Source organism: Myotis myotis, unplaced genomic scaffold, assembly GCF_014108235.1.
Source record: "Myotis myotis isolate mMyoMyo1 unplaced genomic scaffold, mMyoMyo1.p scaffold_m19_p_17, whole genome shotgun sequence".
Lineage (NCBI taxonomy): Eukaryota > Metazoa > Chordata > Mammalia > Chiroptera > Vespertilionidae > Myotis > Myotis myotis.
In genome coordinates, this window is record NW_023416321.1 from 38228526 (window position 1) to 38235103 (window position 6578).

Genomic DNA, 6578 nt, shown 5'->3' on the forward strand with positions numbered 1-6578 from the left:
AGGGCTCCCTGTGGGTTCCAGGAAGGCAGACAGTACAAGAATCAAACCATCCCCCTTGGCTCCTCTCCCTCAGCAGTCAGACCATTGAGTCAGCTGGAGATTAGCCTAGAGATAGAAGGAGATGAACCAGGAACGTGAAGAAGAGGGGCAGAGGGCCAAGGGGTGCAGAAGGGGACGATTCTGGGTGGAGGTGGGGTATGAAGACCAGTGCCACCCAAGAGCTGGCTCCATGCCAGGTGGAGAGAGGCGGTGAGGCCTCCAGCCCCCCTCTTCTCCCCGCCTCCTCCAGCTCAGCTCCTGCCTGGTACCAGGCTGTGAGGGAGGTGAGGGCTGATGAACCTGATGAACTCCCTCCACATTCACCAGCCCTGATGTCAGCAAGCCTGCAAGGCTGGCCTCCCACTGAGTCCTGGGGGCTCTGGCGCCTGCCCTCCTAGCTCCCCCTCACCGGGCTCTGACCCCTCAGCCACCTGCTGGTCCCTGATTTGCTCTGGCTCTAGGCCTTCCTGAGTTCCCCTGCCAGTCCCCTCATGAGAGCAAATTCTTGCCAGGCCAGAACCATGAAGTCCAGTGAGCTAAAGTCATGGACCTGAGATGGGGAAACGCCCTGAGCGGGACAGGGACTGGCCCCAGGACACACAGCAAGGCATACAAAGAACTGGGACCAGGGCCTTACCCCAGATTTGAAACACTCCTTCCTGTGAGCAGTCCAAGAGCCCCTCCCCAGGGCAATAGTCAAATTCAGCCACGTCTGGGCAGCTCCTGCCTGCTCTCAGGTTGGTTAGAGACTCCGCTCCCCTGAAATTGCTCCTCAGAGGTCTCCAGTACCCCCACCCATGTCCTGCGGAAGTGGCCCCCAGGACCACTCCTTCCTCCTCCTCTCCCTCCAGACTCTCCTCATCTCCTTGCTCTCTCCTCCCTACGGACCTTCCTGAGTGGCTGTTCTTTCACTCATCCCTTAACATGGTGGTCCCCAGGGCTCTGACCTGGGCCTGTACCCCTTTCACTTGCAGACCTTTCCCACAGGGTGTCACCATGGTGATGACTCCCACTTCTCCACCTCTCGCCCAGCCCCTCTCCCTGTTCCACCCACCTCCAGCCTGCTACCCTGAAGGTCCCACCCAATCAATCCCTAGACTCCTCAGGTCCTGAGAAAGCACACAGGGAGAAGGAAAGGACATAAGAAGTGGGACGGTTCAGTCCTCTGCCATCTGCCCACCTACCTGGTACCGCCCTCAGCCTATGCACGGGGTCCATGTGCATGGGCGCAGTGCATACACACACGTGTATGCTCATGTCAGACCCCATCCTTGGAGAGCAGGGACCGTCTGCCTCAGCTGTTCCTCTATCCCCACACCTGGAGCACCAATGGCTTTAGAAAGTGCTCAATAGCATTGGGTGATTGAAACCTGGGAAGGGGACCATTGAAGAGCCAATGGAACCAACAGGACTGCTGCATGGATGGATGATGGGAAGAAAGGCAAAGATGGCTCCAAAATGCTGGGTATCTGGAGGTACCGTACGGAGGTACCACTCACTAAGACAAGTCACAGAGAGGGTGCCTTACAGGGCATGGGGAGCCATGGGGGTGTCCATAGATGCCACACAGAATCTGTCTCCAAGGTCACATCAGCCTTTGCACTGGGTCAAAGACAGCTGCCGACCTCACTGGTCACCTCACTCCTCCTCTGCCAGGAAGGGCTCAGGTTGGAGCGTCATAGGCCAGGTGAGACCCATTATCTGTCAGGCCCTGATTGACCCTACCGCACCCTCCATGCAGCCCTCTGCTTGCAGAGGCAGCTTAGGGGCCTAGCATCCAGGCTTCATAACTGGCTTGACCCCTGGCCCCACAGCCGATGTGCAACTGGCCGGGCCAGGGGTCAAGCCAGTTAACAAGGACTCAACAGAAAAGTACACCTCAGAACAGGACTCCCTGGCGAACATACCATCCCCCACTTCTCCTCCCAAATCCTGAAATGCAGCCTCTGCCCTGGAAACCGTTGCCATGTTGTGAGATCCATAGGGGTGGGGACGCAGGGCTTGTATTTATCTTTTCCTGCCAGGTTGCTGGGTTCAGGAGCCAAAAAGAGTGCTAAGTAGGGAGCCAGGAGCTGCGGTGGAGCTGCACAAAAGCAGAAGCCCCAGGGTGGGCAAGACTTGGAGCCTCCAGGCCTCGTCTCTAGGCCTCATGGGGCTCTGCCTTCTGCCCCACAGCTCTGGGAGCAGAGCCCCTGGGGCCCATCCTGGAACCCTGAGACCCCTGGGCAGTGAGAAAGAGACTTCAACCCCTGGGTCATGCCAACTCCTCTCTACCAACCCCTTCTTTAAATTTCATCCCTCCATCCCAGGGACACTGCCAGACACACATGTAAACTTGTAATGTTCTTCTTTTTCCCCTTACCTGAGGGTTTTTGTGCGTGAATCATGATGACACATACATGGGGCAGGGGTATCTGTGTAGAAGAAAGATGTGGGGGGTTATAGATTTCTAAGACCAGCACATATACCTGAACACATATGGGACATGTCGGGTGTATGCACATTTACAAGTACCTATGTTTCTAGAAAGGATATTTATGCATTTGCTAGTAGGTGGTGAATGTGTTTATAGACACACTACGTATGTTTCCCTGTAGTACACATGTCAGCACGGACATCAAGATGTGACCTATGCCACTGATACTACACATGTGCCTATACATGTATGTCATGTGTCTACATGTGCTTACGGGTGTCCAATGTCTTTGTGGGTATCATTGTATGAATGTGAGTGTACGTGTGAGTCTGACCATGTGTGTCACATTTATTACTACCTAACCAGACCTAGAAGTCTGTTTCTAGAAGGTACAGATTCTGGATGCTTTGCCAAGACTCTTGCATATAAAATTCTAAGGGTGACCCTGACCTGGGGAGGTGGTATAGAGAGCAGAGCTTCCCACTTTCCTGGACCAACTACGCCCTGTTGGTCCTGTTAGCAGCAGGAAAATGACACCAGGTGTTAGACCTGGGTTCAGCAACCTTGGTACTTGAGTTCTGGATAAGAAAGAATTCAGAGGCAAGACTCGAACTATAAGAGAAGGTTTATGTAGAAAGTTACAGGGGTAGAAGTGAGTCATAAAAGAAATGGACTCGCCCTGACTGATTTGGCTCAGTGGATAGAGCATCGGCCTGCGGACTGAAGGGTCCCAGGTTCGATTCCAGTCAAGGGCATTTACCTTGGTTGAGGGCAAATCCCCAGTAGGGGGTGTGCAGGAGGCAGCTGATCGATGTTTCTCACTCATCGATGTTCCTAACTCTCTATTCCTCTCCCCTCCCCTCTGTAGAAAATCAATAAAATATATTTAAAAAAAAAAAAAGAAATGGACTCAGGAAACAAGTTACAGCAAAAGAAGGGCCTCAGAGTCTAGGAGGGAGAGGAAAGGAAAGGGGGGGGGGAGAGGGGGGGAAGAGAGAGAGAGAGAGAGAGAGAGAGAGAGAGAGGAGGGAGTGGGGGCTTGGGCATGCTCCATAGAGAGAGCCACGCTGGGTCCTCTATCCTGAGGGCTTGTATCTGAGGTCTCAGGGGTGGCTCTCTATTCATCAACTTTCCAGGTGTGCCCCTTCATCATCTCCACTGATTGGTCTGAGTTGGGGGTCATTAGTCAGTGCAGCTGGCCCTGATGTCAGCCACAGCTTCACTCCCTCTGATTTTGCTGCTTCTCGGGCCTGCAGCTGAAACACAGCTGAAGCCTAGATGTCACCTCCAGGGGTTAATGCTTAAGGGAGTGGTCTTGCAAGGGCTTGTAGTTTTGCCCGTTGCTAGGCACCCAGGGCTCTCCGCCCTGGTGACCCTCTGCACCTGGCCCATCCTTCCTGCGCCGCACATGTCTATCTAACTGCCTACTACAGTCCCAGTAGAGGAAGAATTTCCCACAGGCCTTTGCTGAAGCCCAGGCTACCGAGAGAGCAAACAGCTTGCATCCCTACGGGAAAGGGCCTGCGGTCCTGCCCCGAGAGGTGGAGGCTGCAGAGGGTGTGGAGTGGAGACAGCTGCCTCCAGCCCCGATAAGGCTGTTTGGCTCACATTTTCCATTTCCAGTATCCTCTGCCTCGGGTCCCAGCCCCTATGCCCTGGCCATGGCCCCGAGAGGCCTCCACTGACTCACGCAGCCCCCCCCCCCCCCGACCCCCCACCCTGGGAACTGAGAAGCCAAGCGGAGAGACTGAAGTCCGGGAAGAGCATGCACCCACCAAAGCCACTGGGGACTGGGGACATGGTCTCTAGGGTAGGACAGGCCCCGCCCTGGGGCTTCCGGAAACCCGCCCAGAGATAGGAGGAAGGATGGGCCCCTCCTCTTACAACAACAGTCCCTGCCCAGCCTGGCTGCCCCAGCACACGGACCCTGAGACCCAGAGGGGCAAACTGGGCTCCAACTCTGGGCTCCAACTCTGGGCTCCTTCTTCCTTCTCTCTACCCCCTCCGCGACTGCTCACCCAGAGGCCTGGCCCCTCTAGCCCTGCCTGGCCTGCCTCCCTTCCCCCTCCGTGGGCTATTTATAGGGCCTGGCTCAGGGGCCTCCAGGACAAGAGGAGCCAGAGCTCAGGACTGCCGCTCACCGGGCCTTCCCCAGGGGCCCCGCAGCCTGGGCAGTGTCCGCTTTCAGTCCAGCAAAGCAAAAGGCCTGTCACTCAGAGTGATCAGTGGGGGTGGGGAGGCCAGGCTGAGGGGGGGCTGGGCTGGGACCTGATCCAGGGCCCCGGGAGCCTTTTGCAATCCATAGAGAAGCTGGGCTTCCTCGGCATTTTGGAGACTCAGTGGGGCAGGGGGCTTGTACGGGAGGTTTGAGGGGGCACCAGCCCCTCCTTGGGAAGGCCCGGAGGGCAAAGACCAACATCAGGCCGCCACCTCCCTGCAAGCCCCCAGAGTCATCTTCTCTAACAAAATGGTCCCTCTGACCCGTGGATTCCCTCCACCAACAGGAATGCCTGAGGGTGTCATTCAAGGTCCTTCCAGCAAAATGCACAAAACTCGCACCTCTGCGATCAGGCCGGTGCTGGTCCCTCTGCCAGAAGCAACCCTTTGCAGTCCCATCCTGTCTGACACACTCCTGGTCATTCTTCAACTCTTAAGAGCCCATCGTTAAGGCCGCCTCCTCGGGGAAGCCATCCTTGATGGAGCCATCACTCCTCTCCTTCCCTGGTCTCCCTCCTCCAATGCGGGGCTTGTGCGCTCTTGAGTTCTGATCTCTGTGTGGGTGTGGGTGTGAGGCTCCCTGCACCCCTCAGGGTAGGGACTCCAGAAAGAGCAGGCCCCGGCTCACTCCTCCCTCCGCCCATCGCCCAGTTCCCAGCTCCATCAGCCATTGCTGTTGAATGAGTGAATGAGAGGGAGGGATGAATGAATGAGCACAGGAACTAGTGGCTGGGGGGTGAGTGGAGGTGGGGAGAACACGGCAGAGAGGGAAAGCAGAAAAGACCCCTCTGTATCTCCTGAGCCCAACGTCACCGCCTGGTGTCCCAGTGGGCGGAAGGCAGCGGGGCAGCCCAGGCCAGGGCTCGGTGACATGGCTTGGCTCTGGGAGGCAGCCAGATCGGTCACTCTCATTCTTTCCAGATCAAAGTTCCCCCAGGGAACAGCCTGGAAAACCTGACACTGGGGAGTCGGGGGGAGGCTGGGCCCATTCAGGAGGAGGGCGCAGAGAGGCAAGGCACCTGTCCCAGCTCCGGGACACCAGGCCAGCAGCCCAGGGCGGAGGCTGAACACACATTACTCCAGCCCAGCTCCAGCCCAGCCCCCGGATAAAGGGCTGCATCGGCAGGTAGGGAACCCCTGGCTCCAGGCCCTTCTGTTCCAGATTCCCCCAAGGACTCCAAGCCCCTCAGGACCCCAGGGGCTCAGCTCCTTGAATTTCACCCTCCATGTCAGTTTTTTAAAAATATATTTTTATTAATTTGAGAGAGGAAGGGAGAGGGAGAGAGAGATAGAAACATCAATGATGAGAGAGAATCATTGATCGACTGCCTCCTGCACACCCCACACTGGGGATCGAGCCCGCAATCCGGGCATGTGCCCTGACCAGGAATCAAACCATGACCTCCTGGTTCATAGGACAATGCTCAACCACGGAGCCAGGCAGGTCAGACCCATGTCAGTTCTGACTCACCCCTGCCCCATCTCTCGCTTCCATCTCAGTCACCCTTCCGGCCCAACTTTCTCTGCCTCCCAGTCGCTGTGTCTGTTTCTGTCTTTGCCCCTTTCTGTCTCACTCCCCACCTTTCTCTGCATGTTTTTATGCCCCTGGTCCTTGTATCACCGTCTCTTTCCATTTCTCTGTGTCTCCCCAGATGTGAAGAGTCACGATGGAGTGGCACGTTCGCCTTTCTTCTAAGGAGGAGCTTGCACATTCCTCCCTCTCCAGCCCCGGTCCCCACAGTCTGCAGGGAAAAGCTGGTTCCTGATGGTGGTACAGGGGTGGGAGAGGATGGGGGAGGACAGACCCATTGCCCCTGCTGCAGCCGGGCTCCCTGGTGCCCTCCAGCTGTGTCTGAGCCAGACCAAGGCCAGCCCCACAGCCACAGGGCAGGCAGGAAGGAAGTGG